The sequence below is a fragment of the Trichosurus vulpecula genome, chromosome 7 (genome assembly GCF_011100635.1).
Source record: "Trichosurus vulpecula isolate mTriVul1 chromosome 7, mTriVul1.pri, whole genome shotgun sequence".
NCBI lineage: Eukaryota > Metazoa > Chordata > Mammalia > Diprotodontia > Phalangeridae > Trichosurus > Trichosurus vulpecula.
In genome coordinates, this window is record NC_050579.1 from 56,428,992 (window position 1) to 56,448,636 (window position 19,645).

Sequence of the window (19,645 nt, forward strand, 5' to 3'; positions counted from 1 at the left end):
GCTCCAGTTCAAAAGATTCCGTTTGAAGCCAAGACACTGAGTGGGAATCAATCACTATTGGGGGGAAAAGAAATTTCTCTCTCTCTCTCTCTCTCTCTCTCTCTCTCTCTCTCTCTCTCTCTCTTCTACTTTCTCTTCCTCCTTCCTCCTTCCTCTCTCATACAATTTATCATGTTATTGAGAAATAGTCCCACTAGGAGACAATGTATCTGCAATTTATCTAACTGGGAAATAGCCCTAGAGACGGTATCCAGTAAATCCAATAAGAAACTATGGTAAGTGATTATTATTATTCACCCCAGAACTGCATAAAAAGTCAGCCAGAAACTTAGGTGTAGTAGGAAAGAGGCCACCTCTAAAGCAGTACCAGCGTAGGCAAACAAGCTGGCATCGTCCAGGCACTACCAAAGACATGGAGACATTCCCAAGGTACATATAAACTACAAAGCTCTCTATTCTGAGGCAGCAAGAAAAAGGCCCAGGGTGTTGAGAAGCCCACATATGGGACATTGGAAGTCACCAAGAATAGCAATGACTAATCCCTTTGTAGCATCGTGCAGACCAGAACACCCCAGGGCTTCCAGGTCCCTAACACATTTCCTAAGATGGTATAAGGGTTCTGGAGACCTTGTACTCTAAACTTCAAAGATCCAAGGAGGTACTAACCCTGTAAGATCAGCATAGAAACCCTGGTGACCCAGGTCAAGGACAAACAAGGTTGCTTACCCCAACTCCTCAAAAAAATTGCAGCATGAGGCAGAGCCTGGTCCTGGTACAAAGCCCCAGTTCAGGAACTAAGAATAGAGAGATGAATAAACCAAAGAAGATGCTGATGATAAAAAATTGTTGTAGATGCAGAGATGCCCCCAGCCTAGAAGGAAAGAATAACAACATAATAACCTCAAGCAGAGACTCAAAGGAAAAAATGGATTTTCCACAAGGATGACTTGAACACTGAGAAGAAATAAAGCAAGAGATAAAAAATTAAATAAAAGTTCTGGAAGAATGAATTTTAAAAACAACCATTAAAAGTTTTTGCACATAATTAGGGAAAAGTAAAATACTAAATAAATAATTTAGAAAAGAAAATTTTTAAAGTTCTAGAAGAATGAATTTGAAGGAGAATAACTAGCTTAGAACAAAAGCAGTAAACCCACCCAAGCAAAAGACTCCCTGAAAATTAGAATAGCTCAAAAAGAAACAATAAAACAAAAACCAAAGGGCAGGAGGCTCCTCCATTGGTCTGTGGGGACACAGAGGGAGCGTGGCCTGCACGGAGAAGGAACCATTGGCATCCATTCAAGTCATCATCACCAGCCATTGGGGAGGTTGTGTCCGTCTCCAGCCCAGGCCACAGTCAGAGATGAGGAAACTGAGGCCTAGAAAGGGGAAGTGACTTTCTTAAAGTCATGCCACTGTGCAGAGACAGAATTCAAACCTGAGGCCCTCCAGTTCCCCAAGCTGTGCATTCTTTTCTGTCTCAGTGAGTTCTGTGTTCTTTAGAATGTAGGCAAAATGTCAAAAAAATGGTGTAAGAAAGAAGCGTGAACGCCATTGAGAATGTGAAAAACAGCTAAGAGCAGCAAGGGACAATATTGATTTAGCTAAACGTACACGTAAGACTTCAATGGAATGTGGTGAGTGTCAAAGAAGATGGAAGAATAGAGCATTTTGTTACTTTTGTAATTCTGTACGGAAGTTTACAGATATGCATGCAATGTGGAAAACCAAAGTGTATGGTAAAGTCTTCAGATTGTGTCATAAAGCATGCTGGTATGTATAGAACTGGCCTTGCAATTGTGAGTGCAATCTATGATTTCTGTGAAGCTCGGCTTTGCCCTGGTAGGAAATGTCTGAGTGCAAATGCTCATACCTGCCCTCTTACTGATGCGGAGTGTGTTGAGTGTGAAAGAGGAACATGGGACTGTGGAGGCAGAATATTCAACAGCTCTTTTTACCATAACTTCCTTTGTGAAGATGATCAATTTGAACATCAAGCAAACTGCCCAGTTTTGGCAAGAGAAACATTTAAACGTATTTCCCGCCATCAATTGGGACAGTATTCATGCCTTTGCTGTAAGGTTTGTTTCTGTGATGATCATACAAGAAACAAGGCATTTAAGCAAGAGAAGGGGAGGGAAGAAACCCTTCTTGTCCTAAATGTGGACACGAAACTCAAGAGACTAAGGAGCTGAGCACGTCAACATGCTCCTTGAAATTTGTCTGGTAAACAGCGAGCGAAGATGCAGGTGGAGCTTCCAGGTATGATGCCTATTGGAAGAATCTTGTATCAGGAAAGTATGGAAATATGGGATACCAGGAAGAGGAAGATGATGACTATGAAGCAAAAGAGGATGATGAAGAAGACAATGAAGGAGGAAAAGATCTATTCACTAATTTGAATTTAGAAAGGACCTATGCCAGTGACTGTGAACACCATGAGGAGCCTGAAGACTAGGAATTACATTTCTTGTACATGGATGACATAGTATCTGATAGGAGCTTGCATGTGTGTGTGTGTGTGTGTGTGTGTGTGTGTAAGCACACACATGTGTTTGGTGAATTATGTATGTGGTTTTCAAAAGTAGTAGTTAAACCTTGTGCTAAAGGGTAGCCATGCTTATTAAGAAAAAATGAAGCATAGATCTCTTATAGAAAACTCAAAACCAGACTCGTAGCACAAGGAAAATGAGTTGAGAAGATGACTATTTTTATTCACTCAAGTATTGAATCATCATGGATGAGGTTATTTCTGATTATTGTCTTGTGGCTTCACAACAGAACTGGAAATAGGGGAATGGTGGTAGAGGAAGATAATTGTATATGTTGAAAATTAAATCGCCATTTTTCTTAACAGTATCTAATTGCATCTTGTCATTTCACAAGCTGTGTTATTGCAGAAATTCATTAATGTATTTTCTTCCTCATGAGATGCCAGAGTTCTGTTATATAATATGTATTCTGAAATATTAAATATTCATTTTGTCTTTAAAAAACCCCAAGAATTAAAAAATAGGAAATGTAAAATATCCAATATTTGTTTTTAAAACTGACATTGAAAGTAACTCAAAGAGAAATAATTTAAGAATAATTGGACTCTTTGAATTCCATGATAAAAAAAATTAGACACTATTCTCAAGCAATCATAAATGAAAATTGCCCATATATATCAGAACCAGAGGGCAAAGTGAAGATAAAAAAATTCACCAACCACCTCTTGAAAGGAAATCCAAAAAAGAAAAGTCCCTGGAATGTCATAGCCAAAATCCAGAGCCCCCTTGTCAAATAAAAAATATTGCAGTCATCCAGAGGAGGAGTTCAAGTACCAAGAAACTAATCAGGATGATATAAGACCTTTCAATGTCAACTATAAATGAAAGGAGAGCTTGGAATAGAGTATTCCAAAATGCAAAAGATTGGACTTAGAACCAAGAATAACTTACCTTGCAAAAATGAGTGTAGTCCTTCTTGGGGTCAGATGGAGAATGAATTTTTAATGGAATAGAAGACTTTTAAATATTACTGATGCAAAAAACAAAGCTGAGTGAAACCTTCAAGGTGCAAACCCAAGGGTCAAGAGAAACCTAGAAAGATAAATTTATATGAGCAATTCGAAGGGACTATGCAATGATGCACTGTTAATATTCTATTGGGGGGAGAAGAAACAAGTGTCCCTTCAGCATGTCTTCACAGAGTATTGAGAGATTTAAAATAAGGAAAACAAAGAACTTAGGGGTAGATATTTTTAAGATCGCAAAGAAAAGGGATAAGAAGAGGAATACACTATGTAGAAAGGTAGAAGGGAGTAGAATCTGATATTTTTCACAATTGGAGTGCATCAGAAGAAGAGTATACAAACACCAAGGAAGGGGGTGGGGGAGCAGGAATCAGGTGAACCTCACTCTTAGCTGAACTAAATGAAGGAGGGTTGGACAATAGTTTGGTGTAGAAAATGAGAAACAAATGAGGAGGTGATAGCAAGATCAAGGATAATAGCTGGGTTGGATTAGTTGAAATAAAAACAAACTTCCTGATCCTGAAAGGAAAAAGGGAGGAGAGAAAAGAAATAGAATCCAAGAGGGTGCCCATCAAATAGCAAATGGCTGAACACATTGTAGCATATAAGTGTAATAGGACATTATTATACCATGAGAAATGATTAAAGAGATTATTACAGAAATCCTGGGAATTAGGAAGTGATGCAGAGTGAAATGAACAGAACCTGGACAACAAATTATATGACACCATATTTAAAAAAACAACAACAACAACTCTGAAAGACTTACAAACTGATCAAAGGAATGACCAACTACATCTCCAGAGGACCACGATGAAATATATGACCTACTTCCAGAAAGAGGAGTGATGGATTCAAGGCACAGAAAGTATCATTTTTGAACATAGCCATTGTGTGAATTTATTTTGCTTGACCATGCTTATTTGTTTCAAGGATTTTTTCCCCTCTATTTTCAGTTGGTGAAAGCGTTATGGAGAGAGGAAGTTAGAACTAATGATTCCAAAGAAAAAAGGGCCATTGAAACACTTTTTAAATACCCAGAACAGAAGGAGGTTCAGAAGGAAGTGCAGAAAAGCAATACAGTTTTGAAATTAATGTGTGAAATTTATTATGTATGTTTAAAAAAGGAAATGGCACAAAATAGAGACTTACGGCTTAATATGTTACTTCATTTTTTTTTCATTCTGTTGTGTATGTGCAATGTTAATTTGTTAGTGCTTGAGTTCAGAATAATTTTTTTTAAAGAGTATCAGGCTTGGAATCAGCAGATATTTGGGTTTGAACCTCTGATATTTTAACTGTGTGACCATAGACAAGTCCCTTAACTCTTTGAGTTCGAGTCTCCTTGTGGGCATAGGAATAATAATACCTGTAGAACATTCCTTACAAGATGATTGAGAAGATCCAATGAGATGATGTGTATAAAGCTCTATGCAAACTTTAAAGGTCCAAATACATGCCTGTCATCATTATTAGTACACAAGAGTAGTGGAAAATAAGGCTTGAAAGTTATATTGTGTATGAGGCATAGAAGATCTTAAATACCATGCTAAGGAGGTTGACTTTTATTTATGAGGCATAGGGGAACCACGGAAGGTTTTTCAGTAGAAAAATGACATAGAGATTGTTCTTTGTGTTTATGTCCCCAATGCCTAGCACAGTTCTTGGAAAATAACAGGCATTTAATAAAAGCTTATTGGTTGATTGAATTGAGCCTTAGAAAGGTTAAATTGGGAATGTGGAAAAAACATTGGAAAACAATCTTTTGTTTCATGGAGATGGAGGAGATACAAGATCTCATTTTTAATCTTAGTTACAAAATTAAAAAAAACAACTAGAATATCGCTGTAAATGCTATCCATTTTTATTAATATGACAATATGAATTTTGACCCTTCTTCAGTTGTTCACTATATACTCCCCATATATAGCTTAAGCTTTCATAGGTGATGGAGATGGGAGCAGGTGGTGATGAAGGGGATTTTGACACGGGTAAGATTGGAGCAAAGGAAAACAGAAATGGATGTCTAGACAATTACCTTTTGCATACTAAGTAATCACTTTACAACAGTGTACACTTCTTTAAAGAGCTCATTTCCCTGGCAGGGAAATGAAACCCATTCCCCTCTTGGAAGAAAACTGATAAACTATGTCCTTTATTATTTCTGTGATAGCACAGTAGAGCAGAGACTGGAGAAAAGGGTTAGAGACTGGAGACATAGATGTCACATTTGTAGATCTGAAAAAGTACATATAAAGTGAGAAGAAAAGAGGGTGGTAAGCTGTGCCTAGTGGGGAATGACCATAATTAGGTAATAGACAGAAGAAAAGTAATAATGAAATCAGTCAGTACAATGTGGAAAAAAAAGTTCTGGAATCCAATACAAAATTGTCTGGAGCAATTTTTCTATGTAAAGGGGTTAACCTCCAGTAACCAAGAGTCATTACATAAGCATGTAATTTAATGAGGTGTTGCCCTGTCATAATTTAGGATAGACATCCCTTTTATGGCTTTGAGTTTGTCAAATTCCATTGCAGCCCGTTCTTGATTTTTTTAAAATAAATACTTAGAAAACAGATTTTATCCATGAGGAAATTGTCTACCTTTCTTCAAATGTATTTTTTATTATATTGTAATAATCCATTGCTGTCCATATTTTTAATAAATATAAATTTCTTCAACCATTTTTCTACTTACTTATTTCTTGTTCTTAATATTCATAGTTTCTTTATGATTTTAATCATGTTCTATTGTTTTAATTGGCAGCATTCACAGTCAACCATCTTTATTATGTAATTCTAATTTTCAAGGTTTTCTTTAACTGTCATATGTCCTATGATTTTTTATATGTTCTAAATTTAACAACAAATCTTTGCATGTTTGAGAAAATATTATATTCTTCTACCCAATTTTTAAAGCTTTTGTAACCTTCTTTGCTTAAGATTATTTTGTGACTAAAAAAGGACAATGGAGGGGGGAGTAAAATTTCTTTTGAAATATTGGTTGTTTCCCTTCTTGTAAATCATTTAGCTTTTCCTTTTTTTAATTACCTTACTGTAAATCATCTACACCAAGGGCATAATGCTGTTTGCAAACATAAAAGGGAATTACTGTGTGTGGCTCACATGCACCACTTACATTTCATTACAGACAAGGAAGTAAAAACCAAAAGTATAGTAGTTATAGATTTAAATGGTTTGCTTATTGTTCTAGAAAATACTTGTTTCATTTACTCCTCCAGGTCTATGCATTCAGCTCAGCTTCTGTGAAGTGGAAAATATTATCAATTAGAGCAGCAGTAAGTTAAGCTTGAGTCAGAATGCTACAATAAATACCCTGTTGTGTTATGATATATATGGTGACGACCCCCTCCTAAGTCATGGCATTGTGGAAGTCTGTGGTTAAGCATGTAACAAAAATTTATAGAGCACAAAACATCTGTAAGGAAGGCCAACAAAATAAGAATTATGAAAAGAAAGAAGTATGTTGTAGTTGAATAAAAAGAATTGCTGTTAACTGTGAAAAAAAGGAACAAGAATTATATAATATTCAAATCAACCAAAAATTTTTTAAGGCTCTACTATATGTAAGGCACTTTGGATACAAAGACAAAAAAGAAAACAGTCTTTTCCTTCAAGTAATTTATTTCAATTGGCCCCCTATTCTAAAATTGAGAAGTTAAGTTGAGGACTTTTTGGATCTTGACTCTGGCAGCAAATATTAACTATAGCTCTCAGCTTCCCTGGCTTCCTTTAAGTCCCAACAAAAAAATCGCATCTTTTAACAGAAGCTTTCTCCTAACCCCTCTTAATTCTAGTGTCTTCTCTCTGTTTATTATTCCTATTTATCCTGTATGTGGTTTGCTTTGTATATATTTGTTTGCATGTTTTCTCCTCCACTAGATTCTAAGTTCTTTGAGAGTAGGAATTGTCTATCAGGAAAATGGCTTGTAGGGAATTAAAACACAAGATAAATGGGAAGATGATAATAAAGCATCTAACTACCATCAATATAAAGTAAAGTTAAATCACTAAAAACACCTTGACCACCATCTCTCCTCTGGCCCTGATGGAGACAGCTCAAAGCCATGAATCCAAGAACCTTTGGCATAGTAACACTTCCAACCCAATTCCTGCAGCCAATATACTGAGAAGCAACTTCTGGAAATGTAGTCTGGCGACTGCTCCTGCAGGTGCCACAATCATATCTCTTAAAGACCCAAAAAAGAAAGTCCTTGTCACCAAAGTCCTCGACTTTCAAAGGTCAAGCATTAGAAACTGATGATTTTATCAGTGGAAAAAATATTAAGAAGAGACATTCACATCTGCTTTGCCTCTGTACCCCAAGGATCACAGGACGTTTCCACTTGTCTTACAGATGAAACTTTATGTGTTGTTTGCCCCATTAGAATGTAAAAAGTCTTATTTTTCTGTGTGTAACCCCAGTGCTTTGCACAAAGTAAGTGCTTAATAAATGCTTCATTCATTCATTCATTCATTCAATGAATTCAAGTCACTAGATCAAAGATACTGAAAGAACCTGAAGATTTAATTGCTAGGCTGCTTTCGGTGATATTTGAAACTGAGCTGGAGACTGGGATAGGTGTCGTATATCTGGAGATAAGCAAATGTTGGTCCAATTCTCTTTTCTTCTCTCCTCCTCTTCTCTTTTCTCTTCTCCTCTCCTCTCTTCTCTTCCCTTCTAAGTTCTCTCTTTTCTTTTCTTTTCTTCTCTCCTCTGCAGGGGAGAGAAGTGGCTACTCACAAGTCTGATCCCACTATTGATAGGCACAGGACCTCTGACTTTTTCCATCTTCAATCTGTTATCCCTACTTAGACAATCTATTCCTCCCTCAACCCCCATCCTTGAGTCTCACCATATTAATGCTATACTTAGTGCATATACCCAATCCCTACAGCAGCTCAGAATTTCAGAGTTCAACAGATCTGCCAGCCTCAGCCTCCTCCTTAGCTTAAATTACTGGTGTGCACCACTGTGTCCAGTTCTCAAAAGAGGAAGAACGTTTTTATACTTTTTTGTCTTAGGGATCGCATCCAATCCCATGGGCTCAACTATCATCTCTATGCAGCTGACTCCCTAATCTATATATCTAGCTCTCATCTTTCTCCTCAAATTTAGTCCTAGATTTTTAACTGCCAAAAGACAATTGCATCTGGAGGTCACATTGGAATTTCAAAATCAACATATCCACAATGAAATGTTATTTTCTCCTCTAAACCTATCCCCCTTCTATACTTCCCTAATTCTGCTGATTCTACCAGAAACCAAGGTTTGCATCATAAGAATTATCCTTTATTCTTCCCTTTTCTCACCTCTGCCCCACCCCCTCAACAGTGTCTAATCACCTACCAAGTCCTGTCAAGCTCACCACTCACTGCCTTCCCTCCATTCATCCTACTGACACCTTAATATAGGTCCTCATCACCTCTCACCTGGACTTATTATACCAGAGTCCTAATTGGTCTTCCTGCCTCCAGTCTCTCACATCTCCAATCTGTCCAAAAAGCTGCCAAAATGATCTTTCTAAGACACAGGTCTGATCTTGTCACCCATAGACTCAAAAACCTTCAGGGGACTTAACTTCTTGGCCTTTCATGGAAGGCCTTCCATATTCTGATTCCTATCTATCCTTAGCTCCTTTTAGTCTCATTCACATTCTCTACATTGCAACCAAACTAGATCACTAACTATTCTCAAATTTGACATTCCATCTATTGTCTCTGTGTATTTGTAGAAGTCTTCCTGAAAGTTTAGAATTCATTCCTTCCTCATCTCCACCCCTCAGAATCCCTATTTTCCTTGAAGGCTCTGATCATGTGTCACTTCTTCCATGAAAACCACCTGAAACTCCAGGCACTGATGCTGTCTTCCTCCCCAAATTAGCTTGTATTATACATACCTAGTGTACATTTTATATCACCCAGGATGAACGTAAGACCTTTGTGCGGCAGAGACGACTCCCTTTTTTGTCTTTGCATTCTCAGGAGTTAGCATAGTGCCTTACACATGGTAGGTGCTTAATAGGTGTTTGTCAAATTAAATTCTTCAAACTATAGGCCAGTAAGATTGACTTCAATAATCTGCAAATTCCTAGAAGATGTGGTTGTGGAAGTGGCATTGATCAGGGGAGTTCCACTGATCGATTTGATGAACATCACTCTCCCCAATTTGAGTGGGTCAAGAAGACAAAGACAACTTCTGATTGGGCTGTTGATGGAGACTGCTCCAAGATATTTATTTGGCTAGGTCTCTCAGGAGGATGTCTTCTAATAGAAGGAGCCATCTTTTTTTTCTGTCTTATTAAAGTGAACCAGACCTACTCTACCTTTTTTTCACCTTTTCTCTGTTCAGAGGACGAACCAGGGAAGAAAGAGTGTTTAGAAAAAGGGGAAGCCTGTACATGCCCATAGTCTCCTTCTCTTGAGGCAGAAGCACATGGGAGTTACATTTTTTTTGTCCACAGCTTTCTCACTGTGCTTGACTTGAAACAAAAGTTTCTGGTAGTGGCCTTTTCCAGCCCAAAATATATGGCAGAATCTGGGACAGTGGTTGAATATAAGGAGTTCCTGCAGAAATACATGCTGGAGATGAACATATGATTTCATATGTGGTCTAAGAAGGGAAATCATGCACAATATTCCTGAATGCCAACCTCCAACAAAGAATTAGAGGAATCTTTATTTTCTAGGCAGGGCAACAGTAGAATCTAGCCTTCTAACAGAGAAGGGAGATTTCTTGAGTTGTATCCATTTTCAAGATTGTCATAGTTAGAGGCTTTAAGGATCATAACTTCTAGAAAGAGTAGAAGGTCTCCTGAGTAGTGTGCTTTTTGGAGAAAGAAGAGGATTGTTCACATGATCCCTGAAGCTGGAGAACAATAAAGGACTAAAAGGATGAGTTGCAAAAGACCCAAACTTTGCTTCCCTCTTTTACCATGAGTAATTTAGACAATGAAGACCTGCTGAGAAGTGGATTCTCTGATCAGCAGCCCCCTCCCCAATTTCTTCCCTTTCAGGGGGTGTCTAAGTCACTCCTACAAGTATGGGAAGTTACTATGTAGAACTCTGTGGAAAAGCTAGGAATTTATTAAAGCATCAGGGTTTATAGGATGCTCTGTTGTCAACCAGAAATTATATTCTTTCTGAGAACTACTTTAAATGCTTTATATGTTTTCTACATTTCTTTATCAGCTTTTGTCACCTACTTGTAGCTTCATTTTCCACGGGGTAAAATAAAAAGGTTGGCCTCTACCAATTACATTTGTTACCTAGAGTGTTTGTATGGAAGCTGGTGATCCCATTGCCTATATTTGTGGAAATCTAGACATGAGTATATGTAATTATTTATCAGAAGTAAACACTGGTGTTTTGCATGACTACACATGTATAATCCATATCAAATTGCTTGCCTTCTCGCTGGGTGAGGAGGAGGAAGGGGGAGAATTTGGAACTCAAAGTTTTAAAAATGAATGTTAAAAATTGTTTTTACATGTAACTGGGGAAAATAAAATCTTAAATAAATAAAAATTTTTAAAAAGCTTCAAACAGAAGTAAGCACTGGGTAGGGACACATGAGCTAAAGAGATAGATTTTTTTTAGGGCAGAATCCTAAAAACAGACCTGATCCATGCATACAGCCCAGATGGCTTGGGTGACCTGGGTCACAGGTTAAAATCAAAGAGACAGTTTGTGAGCACTTAAGAAAAAATAAAACAAAACAACAGTTATTACTACAAGCCAATATAGATGCCTCAAGAACACTATCTTTCTGGTTACCAATTTTCTTTTCCAAAATGTCAGCCAGCATTCCTAGCTCCATGCCATCTGCAAATCGGACAAGCATTGCCATCTTTATTTTCATCTAGTCCCAGTAGGAATCTACTCTACAACACAACCAGCAAGTGGCCATCCAACTTCTACACGGAGCCTTCTGAAGTTGAGGCCACATAAAAAAGCCTAATTCTTCTTTCTATGTAGCAATCCGTCAGATACGTGGAAACAGCTACCATCACTCTTATAAATTATTTATTTTATAGGCTAACCATCCCCAATTGAAAATTCCTTCAATTGATTCTAATTTTGCATCATTTTCAACCTTGTTGCCATGCTAGACAGACAGCCTCTTCCTCTAAATGTACACTAGTTTCTTGATATCCGTTTGGAAATGTCAATCCTCAAATTAAAAACAATACTCCAGATGTGGTCTGACCAGAGCAGAGAATGTTGTGACTATTCCCTCCTTTGTTTTGGACTCTCTGCTTGTTTTGTTTGTTTGTTTTGGGATTTGTTTTGTAAAACCTAAGATCACATTTGCTTTTGTGTGTGTGTGTGTGTGTGTGTGTGTGTGTGTGTGTGAGCTATATCACACTGTTGACAAATTCATTATGACTTTATAGTCTACTAAAAACTCCCAAGTCTTCTCCACAAGAATTTTTACCTAGTCATATCTGCCTTATCATGTAATTATACAGCTGATGTTTTTTAACTCAGATGCAGACATTTACATTTATCTTTATTAAGGCTTATCTTACTGATTTTGTTCATCATTCCATCTAGTTAACACATCTTTGAATCTCAATTCTGATGTCCAGTATGTGAGCTATCCATTCCAGCTTCATGTCTTAGTATCATGAGATCATAGTTTTAGGTCTAGAAGGAACCTTAGAAGCCATCTAGTCCAAGTCCCTCATTTTACAGATGAGAAACCTGAGGTCCAGAGAGATTAAGTGATTTTTTCCAAAGATACATGGGTTATATGGCAGAACCAGAACTTGAATCCAGATCTTCTGATTTCAAATCTTGCATTCCTTCCACAGCACTGCCTACAAATCTGGTAAAGTTGACAACCATTCTTTTATCCAAGATTTGATCAAAATATTGGACAGAGAAAGGTCAAGGACACATTCTAGGAGCACTCCCCTGGAGACTTCTATTCCAGTTGACATCTATTAATCTCTACTATCTCTACTATTAATGTATACTTCTTGGATCTAGTCATTCATCTAACCAGTTGCAAATCTGATAAGAAGTATAATATCATAAAATATATATTTATTGTTATGTAATATATATTACATATTATTATCAGTATGCGTCTCTCAATGGTGCTCAAGAAATTTTATAAAGTTTTATACTTGGTTTCAAAAAACCAACTGCACAAATACAACTTTGGAGTAATAGAGCTAGACAATACTTAATTTTTTTTTAAATAGAGTTTTAGTGGGCCTCAAGAATTCAATGAGCCAACTCGTTGTGTTTGGTATGATGGCCATGATGATGATGAAGAAAATACAGGAAACTGTACTGTGCTCTAACCAGGCTACATTTCAGTTCTGGCAGCCATGCTTTAAGAAGCACACTGACAAACTAGAGTGCATTTAGAGGAGAGTAACCAGAATGGGCAATTAAAATCACGTATCAGTTGAAGAAACTGGGAATTGAAAAAGAAAGACTAGGTTGATGATAGAATAGAACATGATAATTGTCTTCAATTAAGGCAGGATCTTAGAGGTCATCCAGACCAGCTTCTTCATTTTACAGATGAGGGAACTCAGGAGCACAGAGATTAAATGACTTGTTCAAGTTCACGCAGCTAGTAAACAGCAGAGCTGATACTTGAAGCTAGGTCTTCTGATTCTGAATCTAATATGCCTTCTACTATTCTATGCTGTCATGTTAAAGCAGGATTACTCTTGTGTTTGGGCCTGGGGACAGTAGGTAGGGGACAGAAGTTTCAGAGAGGCAGATTTGAAGGAAAAAAATTCCAAAAAATTAAACCCATTCAAAATTATAATTCAGGAGGCAGCTAGGTAGCTCAGTGGATAGAGTGCTGGGCCTAGGGTCAGGAAGACCTGAGCTCAAATCTGACCTCAGATACTCACTAGCTGTGTGACCTTGGGCAAATCACTTAATCTGTTTGCCATAGTCCACTGGAGAAGGAAATGGCAAACCAATCCAGTATCTATGTCCAGAAAACCCCATGGACAGTTTTGGCATTCTATAGTCCACGGGGTCATGAAGAGTCAAGGGTCACAACTGAACAACAACAGAAAATGTATAATGGGTTACTTCGCTGGAGTTATTCAAAGACTATTCTGAATGCAATTCTTGGTACTGGTAGAACTGAATAACTGCTGAGTTTCCTTCTAACTATGAGGTTGCATGATTCTATAATATAGATATAAATTATCTATAGATATAGATACAACGATATAAATCAATGCATTGATTTATAGATACATTATTATTGATAACATATAGCTAGATCAATGGATATTGTCTTTATTAATACAAACATAATTGGTATTCAACATTTGTTGCTGTTGTTATCATTGTAAATACACACAGTCTTTGGTCCCTAGGAAGCTTGAAAATGTTATATGTGTTCAATTCAATATGGTGGTATATGTTTAAATTTAATTGAAAAAATTATTTTGCAATTTAAACTTTTTACCACCACACTGAAAATTCCCCTCTTAGCCTAGCAACTCATGCCCAAGAACCAGAAGTCAAGACTAGTCTGTGTATTTGTGTGTGTGTTGGTGTGTGTGTGTGCACTTGATTTCACTGTCCAAAACGAGTGAAGGGCACAAAGCAAGCAAATAACGTAGAAGATGAAAACCCGGTGATTTGGGGCCCATTCAACTTGATAAATTCTTGAAATACATTAGGTTAATCTTTTCATTGTAGGTGATATATGGAGAGATTTTCCATAAAGACATTTGGCGAATGAATTCCTGACAAAATGCACTTCCAGACTTCAGTGTCTTCAGAAATAATTCAGTTCTTTCATATTTTTGAATTAAGTAAAAGATTGATGTTACTTATAGGCATCCATAAGGATAGCTGTCAGCATTTATTTCAGAAAAACCTTTGTCAAGATCAATGCCCTCAACAAACCACAAGCCTTTAGACTCTCTCTGCTTCACTCTCCATGAGAGGACTAACATTTTTCCTGAATTCAGTTTCATTGCTCTTTTGAAAACTTAAAAACCTGATTTACTATGCTAATTCTATCCTGTGCCTTATTGACATAAAATCTATTCAAACTTCATTTATTTTTTATTTTATTTTTATTTTAAAATTTACTAGTTTCAACTCCCCAACAAATAAAGCATCTGTGCTTCTCCATAGATAGCCACAGGAAATGAGCAATTCAGAGCCACCAAATCAAATGTAGTGATGTGTGAAGGACTGCAGACTGTTAACGTCTAAGAACCCTAATAGGCACTAGAGGGTTTTATTTTTGTTTGTTGTGGTTATTTTTGTGTTTCCTATCATACAGCAAACCTCAGGAAAGGTTTCAAGATTTCTGAACATGATCAAAGGTAGGAATAGATCATTTTAAAATAGAAATGAGAGATAATATAGGACTGCCTGCCAATGATAATTGTGTTGTAACAAAATGCATTAATGCAAGCCTCAGGAAAATAGAAACAAAAAATAATTTATAACACAGCAAACTAAAATGAGAAAAAGCTCTTCCTGAGAAAAATGATTACTTTTAATAGTTACTTGAAAAATTGCCCACTGTCTAGAATAATCAGAGAAAAGAAAATTAAAATGACTTTGAGGTGCTATCTTATACATATCAAGTTGAAAAAAATAGCTGAATTGATAAAATTCATTTTTGATGAGGAATACTATTAGGCTGTTGATGAAAGTGAAAATTGGGGCAATATATTTGAATATCAATCTGAATATATACAATATGAGTTACAAGATACCCATTGACACAGTGATCTCACTACTTAGGGGTATTATTAAAAATGTGGGGGAGACCTAGTAATAAACAAATTTATACCTTTATTTTAATGGTGGAAAATTAGAAATCATCAGCAGAGTCAGTGATTGAGAAATGGATGAAAAAATTGTGGTAGCTTCCTGTACCAGTTATTGCCTTCTAAAAAAAATGACTTGAAAAATACAAAAAATGTGCAAACCAATACAAAAGTGTTGAAAGCAAAATTAGAACATGCATATTGATGATGACTCTGTTTTTAAAAGGACAGCAGCAAAATGTTATAAATACACAGACAGAAAAGAGATGAGAGAATGACACAAAGTTAAAATTATTTTGTTGAAGTTTATTGTTTTCTTTTCCCACAATGTAAAGAGTTTGAAGTTGAAGATTTAAGATTTTTATTTCCTATGCCATTTGTTTATTTGATTATTTTTATTTGCTGAGTTTGGAAGGCACTGTATTATAATAGAGAGCACTGGTCTTAGAAGGCAAATTTGAGTTCTAGCTCTGGTATTTACTAGATGCTTGAGAAAATTCAGGCTCAGCCAAGTTATAACACCTCACTGGGCCTCAGTTTGCTCATCTGTGAAATGCTGATAATATTGGCATAACATGCTCAAAAGGCCTCTGATTCTGCTCCCACATGGAAGAGTCTGGGGAGCCTTGACTGCAATAGAAGGTTGCAATGAAATATAATGGAAGTATCTTGGAGAGACTTTGGAATATGTGTAGATGTTCTGGATCTGGTTTCATTCTGCTAAAACCATAATGGACAGCACCCTCTTTGATTGGCTGTAGTTGTGGACCTGGAACTGAGGGCACCTTTGGCTTAATTGGATCTTTTCTATTAGTTTCTCATTCCTTTTTTGGCTTTCGGTTTTTGCTTAGTTGGAGCTCTGTGCAGGAAGGGGTGGAGGCTTTTGGTCCTCTTCTTCCCAAAGCCAACATTTGACCTTGTGAATAAAGGCCTTGTTCCTTTTGAAAGGTTAGGAGAGGGAGCCACTCAAGGTCACTTAGAAGTCATCTTTGACCTTTCCCTATGTCTTCCCTTATACCCAGTCAGTCAAGCCATCATCACATATGGCTCAGGAATTATTTTAATATCCCTGCCTCAAGCAGCATGTACTGTCTGAGAGAAGCTATAACTTCCCAGTGATTAAGTGAACACCAAGGCAGGGAAGAATAGTCACATTCTATCAGGACAGGGGCCAAATCAGAGGAAAGCAAATTTAAAAGGAGAGTTCCAAATGTTATCAGATTTTCCAGGATTCCAAAATCCAAAGGGCTAAGGGAGGTAGGAAAACCAGTTGTAAAAGTGAAGATTCACAGTTGGGACTCACTACTGCATCAGGAAGCAAGTTTCAGAGTGATAGAGGAGTTTATCCTTTTGTCTGACTTGACTTATTAACTCCAGACTTTAGTGTGTTGTGGAGGTTGCTCGTATTTCCTCCTGCTGCTGTTACTACTCATGCTATCCCTATTCATCTTTATCGGTAATCATGATGTGTCTCCACTCTCTCTTTTCTGATTGTAATGGGGCTTTGGTGTACCCCCAGATCATCTAAGATGTAGGTACCCATATGAGAGACTCCGGGGACTTGCTTCTGATAGAAGACATCCTATGTTGGCCTACCACGAGGGGTAGGCCATCAGGTGCTTAACCAGAACTGGCTGTTTCTTTAGAACTGCCACCCTGGGACTATCTGGTGGCATCTAGGGATCGAGGTCTCATTCACTCACAGCATGGACATCATGCAGAAAGCAAGGTAGGGGAAGGGATACCTTCCCTTTTCCCTCAAGGCTAAGGGCCTGAGAAATGGGCTTGGGATTTTGATCTTGTTTTGTTTGTCCCTTTCCATCCTAGGTATGGAGAGTGGAGTCCTCCTTCCAAGAGTTCAAGCCTTGGAAACTCAGGAATCCAGGAATCCAGGCCAGATGATTTCCCCAGCCCAACAGGGAAGCCTTGAGGAGTCAAGGTTCTGATATGCAAGCCCAGGGCACTTTGGACTTGGATTGTGATGGCCATTAATGCTACATAGGAAATGAGCTTAGCTGTGACCCTAATTCCCCTCCCCAAAGAGGGAGGGAATATGGGGGATTTTGTGCCTCTAATGTGTTGGGGTAAATGCATTTTTGTTTTTATTATACCTTTGAAGTAAATATGAGCTATATAAAAGCAAATCTGACCACTAAGTCAAATAGAATTGGGGCATTCAGACCCCTAAAATTGAGGAACATAATCGGTGGGGGCTTGAACCAATAACAGAGACAAGAGACCCCTTCTTCCCCAACCTAAGGGTCCCAAGGTAGGGACCAGAGAATCATTGTTACACAATCTAATCTTCACACAGCTGCTAAATTAGTCTCCCTGATGCACATCTGATGCATATCACTCAACCTTCAGAGGCTATCAAATGCCTGTAGGATGAAATACAAACTCCTTAGCCTGGCATTTAAGGCCTTCCACAATCTGACTCCAATTTACTTTTCTAGCCTTATCTCAAACTATTTCAAAACTATATTTTGCTCTAACCACACAAGACTACTTGGTCCTGCAGTATCCCATTACTATGCTTTCGCATAGACCCTACCTAGAACATATTCCATAGATTTGTAAAAATCATCCTCTTCCTTTAAGGGGGAGGACTAGCTCTGCTGCCGCCTCCCCTCCTTTACCGTTCCAAATACATGCACACCTCTGAAAATAATAATTCCCTCTTCAAATTTCCTCATAGAGCCCATATCCATCTCCTTTACCTGTCTATTCTACTTCATGTTATACTTAGTTCTGTACTTATATCTCTATTTAACTGTAAGTTTGTAGAGTCCACAGATTGCTATTTTATTTTTCACCTCTGCCTTTTAAACACCTAGGCTAGTAGTAGGCCCTTAATGTTTGTTAAATAGAATTAAAGCACACACACACACACACACACACACACACACACACACACATCTAGATTTGGGTTAAGAACACGTCACTACATTGCTATGTTTAGTTATTTGCTAAAAAGAAATTCAAATTATATAATCAGGCATAGAGGATGAGTCATTCAGTTTGAAGAATTCAACAAGTATTTATTAAACCTATTACGTATTTATGGGAGGACACGGACAGGAATTACACAGGGTGAAAGGCGTGTATGGACTGTGATTTGTACCATTAAAGATAATAACCGCATCAATGAGATAATGGATTCATTGAATGATTGAATTAAAAGTATTATCTATAAAGCACTGTGAGAAACAATAAGAGAGACAGGATACAAAAGTCACAATTGCCCCGATCCATTATGTTCTTCAGTTTTAGGGGTCTAAACACCCCAGTTCCATTTATCCACTTAATAGTCAGATTAGCTTTTTTAAGTCTGGTTCCTGTCATGGAGATTTCAGGCTAGTAGGAGACACAAGACATGTAGGAAAATGGCTACATCTTCACTCAGCTCTGAATCGCCATGGATTACTAGATTCTAAGAAGGGTAATTTGGACAGAGAGCGTACCTTTTTGTGTTGAGCTCCCATCCAAGTTCATCTGGGGACTTCAAAGGTCATCTAAATTCAGTTTGCATTAGGCTAGCAGACTGCAAGAACAGCTTTATTATTAAATTATTTATTTATTATGCAATTTATTGTTGCTATACCTAATCAGACCTTTAAAAATTGGTAAAGGAATAGAGAAAACAATCATAACCCACCCATTCCAGAGATTAGGGTCTCCTTCCTGAGGTTACATTTGGAAGAAATATATTCACACTTGAAACTCCTGCTCCAGAGTGGAGAAGACATGGCAAAATCTCTAGCATGGTTGGAATGAAAGTTGGAAAAATCTATTCTGTACATGTCTATATCTGCCCTTGGAGTGTCCATTGCTCTCTGTTGTCTTTGTTACAATAGCAATCCCTCTGTTTCAGCATTCCTTGGCCTGATGTTGATACCATGATTGCTAGTTGCACCACTGTTGGCCCTCTTCTTATGCTTTAGCACTGCTATAGAGGCTCCTTGGAACATTTAGGTGGTGTAGTAGATAGAGTGCTGGGCCTGGGGTCAAGAAGTTCTGAGTTCAAATCCTGCCTCAGACACTTACTAGCTGTGTGACACTGGGCAAGTCACTTAACCCTGTTTGCCTCAGTTTCCTCATCTGTAAAATGAGCTACAGAAGGAAATGATGAATCATTCCAGTATCTTTGCCAAGAAAACCTCAAATGGGGTCAAGAAGAGAAGGACACAATTGAAACTACTAAATAACAAAGAAATGGCTCCCTTCTTCTCCTTAGAAATTAACATATGATACAATCAGCCTGTGCCACAGTCTCAAGAATTAGAGTGCAGGATATGCCAATCAAACCCAACCTTGAGACCTAGGGC

The 19,645-nt window shown here is 37.6% G+C and overlaps 1 pseudogene; it reads left to right on the forward strand.

Annotated features, from left to right (window-relative positions):
- The first annotated feature begins 1,570 nt into the window (after window positions 1-1,570).
- Window positions 1,571-2,458, forward strand: LOC118855845 (annotated as a pseudogene).
- The last annotated feature ends 17,187 nt before the right edge of the window (window positions 2,459-19,645 follow it).